This window comes from Pteropus vampyrus, unplaced genomic scaffold (genome assembly GCF_000151845.1).
Source record: "Pteropus vampyrus isolate Shadow unplaced genomic scaffold, Pvam_2.0 Scaffold37, whole genome shotgun sequence".
NCBI lineage: Eukaryota > Metazoa > Chordata > Mammalia > Chiroptera > Pteropodidae > Pteropus > Pteropus vampyrus.
The window spans coordinates 99,452-106,541 of NW_011888818.1; positions in this window are offsets into that span (position 1 = coordinate 99,452).

Sequence of the window (7,090 nt, forward strand, 5' to 3'; positions counted from 1 at the left end):
TCTCTCTACTTCTATATTCTGGAAATAATTATAGATAATTGGCATAATTTCTTCTCTAATGTTTGGTGGAATTTACCAATGAACATATCTGTACCTGGCAATTTCTGTTTGGAAAAGTGATTAACTATTGATTTAATTTCTTTAATAGTTATATATTTATACAAATTCCCTATTCTTTCTTTTATGAGTTTTCATAGACTGTGTCTTTCAAGAAATTGGCCTATTTCCTCTGCTTTCAAATTTGCCAGGGATAGAATTGTTCATAGCATTCACCTCTTTTTCTTTTAATTTCCATGGAATCTGTAATGATGTCACTTCTTCATTTCTCATATTAGTTTTTCATATTTTTATACTATTTTATTAGTTAGCATGACCAGAGACATAGATTTTATTGATTTTTTGAGTATAAACAGTTTGTTGATTTTCCGTATTGATTTCCCATTCTCGATTTAATTGATTTTTACTCTATTATTTCCTTTCTTCTTATTTTGGATTTAATTTGCATTTCTGTTTCTTGCTTCTTAAGGTGGAAAATTAAATTATTGATTTCTACGCATTCAATGCTATAAATTTCCCTCCAAGCACTACTTTTTCTGCTTCCCACAAATTTTGATAAATTTTATTTTCATTTTAATTTAGTTCAAAATATTTCGATTTCTCTTGAGATTTCTTCTTTGACCCATATATTATTTTGAAGTGTGCTATTTAATCTTAAGTTACTTTGAGATTTTCCAGCTATCTTTTTGTATTGATTTCTAGTGTATTAGCATTGTGGTTTGAGAGAAGACATTATACAATCTATTTTCTTTAAAATTTATTGATATATTTTTGATGGCCCAGAATTAGGTCTATCTTGGTGAATGGTCCATGTGAGCTTGGGAGAAATGTATATTCTGCTGTTGTTGGATGAAGTATTCCATAGATGCTGATTATATCCAGTTGATTAATGGTGTTGTTGAACCCAACCATGTCCTTACTGATTTTCTGCCTGCTAGATCTGTCCATTTCTGATAGAAAGGTATGGAAATCTCCAACTTGGACAGTAGATTAATCTATTTCTCTTTGCAGTTGTATTAGTTTTTGCTTCATGTATTTTAATGTTGTATTGTTAGGTGCATATACATTAAAAATTCTTATGTCTTCGTGAAGAACAAACCTCTTTGTCATTATATAATGCCCACTGTTTTTCCATCATGATATATTTAGCTTACAATCTGCTCTATTTAAAATTAATATAGCTACTCTACCTTTCTTTTATTAGTATTAGCATGATATAATTTTATCCACACATTTATGTGTCTTTATATTTAAATTGAGTTGCTTATAGAGCATGTATAGATAAATCCTGTTTTTTGGTCCACTCTAACAATCTCTCTTTTCATTAGTACATTAAGACCACTGACATTTAAGGTGATTATTGGTATATTTGAATTAATATATAGCATATTTGTTAATATTTTCTATTTTTTGCCCTTGTTTTTTTGTTCCTATTTTTGTTTTTCACTCTTTATCTGCCCTTTGTGGTTTTAAATGATATTTTTATATGATTAAATGTTTCTCTCCTTTCTTAGTGTATCATCTATACTTCCATTTTTACTTTTTTGAGCGGTTGCCCTACAATTTGAAATATAAGTTTAAAACCAATTTTAGGTATACTTTCAAATAAAACATATACTACTTTACAGGTAGAGCAACTCCCTGATAATAACAAAATAATTATAATTTCTTCCGCTTGTCTTTTGTATCATTGATGTCATTTATTTCAATATGCATACATAAATATACATACATAGATAGATAAGTAAGCATAAATAAATATATTGACATTATTATGAACAAATTTTATGTTAGTTAAGAATGAGAAAAATAAATATTTTTATTTTACCTTCACTTATACCTTCTCCAATACCTTTTTTAAAATGTAGATCTGATTATCTGACATATTTTATTTTCTTTCTCTCTGAAGAACTTCTTTTAATATTTCTTTCAAATCATGTCTCCTGGCAACAAATTCCCTCAAGTTTTGTTTGTCTGAGAATGTCTTTATTTCTCCTTTACTTTTGAAAGATAATTTTGCAAAGTGCAAAATTCTGAGTTGGTGGTTATTTTCTCTCAATTCTATAAATAGTCTTGCTTATATAGTTTCTGAGGAGAAGTCAGATGAAATTCTTATATTTGCTCTTCCATAAGTAATTTTTTTCTTTTTTTCTCTCTAGCTTTCTTCAAATTTTTTTCTTAATTTTGATTTTATTTAATGTGAAAATGGAATCTAAACTGCTTGGTATGCTGTGAGATTCTGAGATCTGTGGTTTGGTGTCTGAAACTAATTTGGGAGAAATTCTCACACATTATCATTTTGCATATTTCTTCTGTTGTTTTCTTTCTCTCTTCTGGTAGTATCATTGCATATATATTACACATTTTATGATAGTCTCATTGTTCATGGATATTCTGTTCTATATTTTTTTTTCCTCTTTGCTTTTCCATTTTGGAAGTTTCTGTTTACATATCCTTAAGCTTGGAGGGTCTTCCCTTAGCCATGTGCAGTCTATAATGAGCCTATCAAAGTCATTCTTCATTTTTGTTGTGATGTATTGATATCTAGCATCCTTTTTATTCTTTTTTAGAATTTTCTTCTCTCTGCTTACATGGCTTATTTGTGTTTGCATGTTGTCTGTTTTATAGATTATAGCCCTTAGCATATTAATTACTATTTTTTGTTTGTTTGCTTGTTTTTTAGCTACTGGTCTGATAGTTTCAACATTTCTGCCTTTTCTGAATCTGGTTCTGATGCTCGACCTCTCTCATCAAACTATTTTTTAGCATATCTTGTAGTTTTTGTTGTTTTGTTGTAGAAAATCAAACATGAGGAACTAGGTAAAAGGAATTTTGATATATAGGTCTTTGGTGGTATGGTGATAAGTTGGTTAGGTGTAAGAGAAGGGGAAGCAGTCTACTGTTCTATAATTAGGTTTCAGTTTTTGTTGTTGTTATTGTTGTCCTTATTTTTTGTTTGTTCGTTTGTTTGTTTTCCTTGATCTTGTGTCCCTAAGCTGTGAACTTCATAAATGCTTCTCAATTTTCCTCCTTTTTTTAGGTGTGTGTGGGGGAGAGATAGCTAGAGTGGGGCAGACCATGTGAGGCTTTTAACAGACCCAAAGCACAAGCTCCCCTTGGTTAGATTTCTTACAGCTTATATACTCTTGCAATGTCCATGCAAGGGGTGCATGATTCCTTTGTCTGAGGTTTCACGTGTGCTTTATGACTCAGGATGGAGAGAAGGAGCTTTCGGTGGGTGGCTGCAAGGGGAGGAATTTCCAGACTACTGGTTTTATCTATTTACAAGTCGTTTGCCTTGTAGGACCCATGATCTTGGTGCTGTCAGCACTGTTATAGGGTTCTCTAAGGGAGAGATTGGACACCGAGGCTATAAGCAGAAAGTAGCACTTATTGATGCCAGCACCGGCTCAGAGGATTCCTATCCAAAGGCCGAGCCCCTATTGTAACATAACAGGCAGTTTTATACAGTCCTATTATTCCTACACAGCTACAGAGATAAGGAAGAACATTAACTGGATAGCAAGCTATGAATCAACAGATGTGAGCTGGAGAGTCCTTGAGATGGGAGAGGTAGCTATGGGAAAGCATGTTAGCTGGAGAGTCCTGGAGTAAGGGTGGAGGAGTGGGGAGGGAGAGGGCAGTTAGGAATGGACTTTAATCTGCTGAGTTGGTTATTTCTGCAAGCCCTTTCTTTTGCATTTTTCAGATGCCTGCTCTGCTCTCTTAAGAAAAGCGACTGACATCTCCTTCCTCACACCTAAATACATTCAGTTACAAGGCCTGTGATTCTATAGACTGAATCTCTTTTCATTTGACCACTTACTTTCAATATTGCCGTTACTATTTGCATTATTTACATGAACTACTTTACTATCTTTCTAAGAGATCTTTTGCTTTACAAATGTATTCATTTTAATACTTTCATCATACTGTGCCAAGTGAGGTTTTTTATAAAAATGCAGAACTAATCTTACCATTTATTTTCTGAAGAAATTTTATGGCTTCTCTTTGTACTCAAGATAACATAAAAAATCATTACTTTAGCCTGTAAGTCAATTCTATCTCTCTCATACATCTCATGTCACTCACTTATTTTCTAGGCTATATCCACATTTTTTTTCAGTTACTGGACTACAATAAATATCTTTCTGGATATTTATCTTCAAACTTATCATTTTTACTCTCCTTAAATCTTTATTACTTTTTCTATTTTGCATTCTGCTCAGTCATTGCCAATTGTATAGATTACTTTTTGGTTCTCCTTTGATTATGTTTCACAATCTTTCTCAAGATTGAAACCACTGTGTAGTTTGCAAACACTATCTGCCTCACAGTACGTAAGTTTCACTGATATAATAAACCCAACACCAATATTTTAATATTTTCCTCAATCACTATCTCATAGATTCAAAGCACTGACAAAACATTCCATCTCTGAGCTCTTCTTGTATCTGGGGTAAAATTAAAATATTAAAAAAGTGAAACTGCCTCTCTCAATTAAATTAGAGAAACAAAGTCTCTGACAACCTTTTAGAGAATTTTTGTCACCTTTTCCCCATTGCTAATGTTATTTTATTCTATTCAGCTTAGAAAAAACATTTCTGTTGTGTAATAAATTAAACCAAAAATAAGCATTGAGTTGATATCTTTTTTTGAAATGCATTATACCAAGGACCCAAAGAAGTATCATTTAATGAAATAAAATTTATCAACGAGTAGTACGACAGAGTCCTAGGTTTATTTTAACTTCATGAAAATGAGGAAAAGGAATTTCTAATAATATTCTCCTTGGTTAACAAATAAACTCATTTAGCTTTGGAGAACTAGAGATGTTAATATAAAGATTAATTTAATAAGCAAACATATCATCACTTTATAAAGAAAAAGGTTGCTTATGGATCTTTGAGTATTCTGGGACTTCTTCTGGAAGTAATGAGGCACAACATTCTAACCCCTTTCTCCAGCCTGCCACCTAGAGCACAGAAGTTATGAAGTGATTGCTGTCATCTCAGGCAATGAAGACAAAGGCCACACTCCACTGTAAATGACACATAGAGGTGACAGGAGTCAGATTGGTTGAAGCTTTTGTGAAACTACCTTAAATGTTTTGTGTATCGTACATGTGAATATTTTTCACACTTACTGAGTAGTTAACCATATCTTGTCTCTCATTTTGATCTCTTCCACCCCATCAGATTTTTGCATTTAGATCTGATCCATAAACTCAAAGCAGGATTTCTAAACTGCTTTTCTTTGATCTTATTCATCTGGATATATTATTTTTAATGATAATACAATTTCAATCAGTGGAGATAGTAAAAAAGAGACCATTCACAATCTAAGTACCAGTGCAATGAATGCCTTGGGAAATACTCATGGCTTTGAAATTCAACTTTAAAATTTGCATATTTTTTCCTGTGGCATTTGATTAATACCCTAATATTGGAGGTGTGTCAATGGAAGATACTTCTGAGAGGATGTTGGGCTGGGAAGAGATAGATATATTCCATTTGAAATTTATTGGCTATCATTTAAAGTTTTGTTCATTCAGCGGCTCAAAGATAAAGCAAGCAGTTGCATATAGCTGTCTCCTGATCGCACATTTCATAAAGTCTTTTGATAGCTTTATATATTTCACATTCATACCTTTAGATATATGATTAAGTGCATAAATTAATAGTATCTTTGCATATTTAATTAAATGAAGTGCATACTGAGAAAATTCAGCCTAACTTTTTTATATGTGCTTGTTTCTTCTAGTAATTTAACTATCTTTACCAATAAATTGCATACTTTGATATTGATATTTAAATTTTATTTTATTAATATTTAACTTCAAATGACCTGATTTATGTTTATCTTAATAGTAAAATGAGATATTGCAAATTATGAAGAATAAATAATCTATTGATCATTTGCATATGTCTTTATTAAACTGTAGAATTAGGTTACCTAGCTCCTTTAGAAACATTAGAAAAATCAGTTCCATATTGAAAGTGCGTAGTCCACTGGAGGGAATTTGGGTCTATTTTAAGTTTAATGCACAGATATACATAATGTTAGAAAACAAACTATTTGTTTGTTGTTTATTCTCTCATTTCATGTCTCATAAATAAGTGGTTATTGTCATAATAAATTCAGATTTTTTAAATTCACTGTAGACATAGTTCATGCCTATATATGTTACCTTCCAGCTGTGCTGATTAGCTTTCATGAAGCATTGTTTTTGAAAATTTCTTTTAAGAGGAGTCTTGTTCCATGAGCTCAGCAGTTACCAAATTAAAAGGCATAGTTCATGATATTAAAAAGTTGAAATCAATTTGAGTAGGCAGAAAAAAAATATGGCAACATATTTGCAGACATAAGATATTAACTACAAAGACAAATATAAATAGCATTTTTAAACTACAAAAATCAAAGCTAGTAATAGATAATCAATACAAGATAATACAGATATTATCTTGTACTGGCTTGAAGTATGACAATGCACATAGATGTAAAATAAAGGGATCTGCTTATACATCTAAATAAAACTACCAGAGATTTTTGTTCCTGTTGATTCATCGGTAGAGATTAATTTAACATTATTTCTTTGGTTCAAAAAATGCAAACTAATTTGCAGTCTCAGTATACGTAGAATTCTAAGTAATATTTACTTAAGCTACACTCTTTAGCATATTGAGGGAAAATTCTCTATTTGTATCCTGGGGTGTTATTGAGTTCTCTCATAAGTTGTGGCAGGATAGAATGCAGCTTGACACAGCACAATAATTACCACTACATATTTCTCAACTCCATTATCTAATAAATGTAGAAATTAATTAAGACTTTGATCTATTTGCCTCAGTTTCTCATAAAAAAACAAAACTGGCAAAATCTTTTAATATTTCATCATTATTCTTTATAAATTCTTTCTAACTCTGTTCCTTATTTTCATAAAGCTTGCTCTCAATGATATCATTCATTGTTAACTATCTTTATTATTGCTTCTCTACTGTGCTACCTCTGACTTCATCTAAAGCTTGGTTAA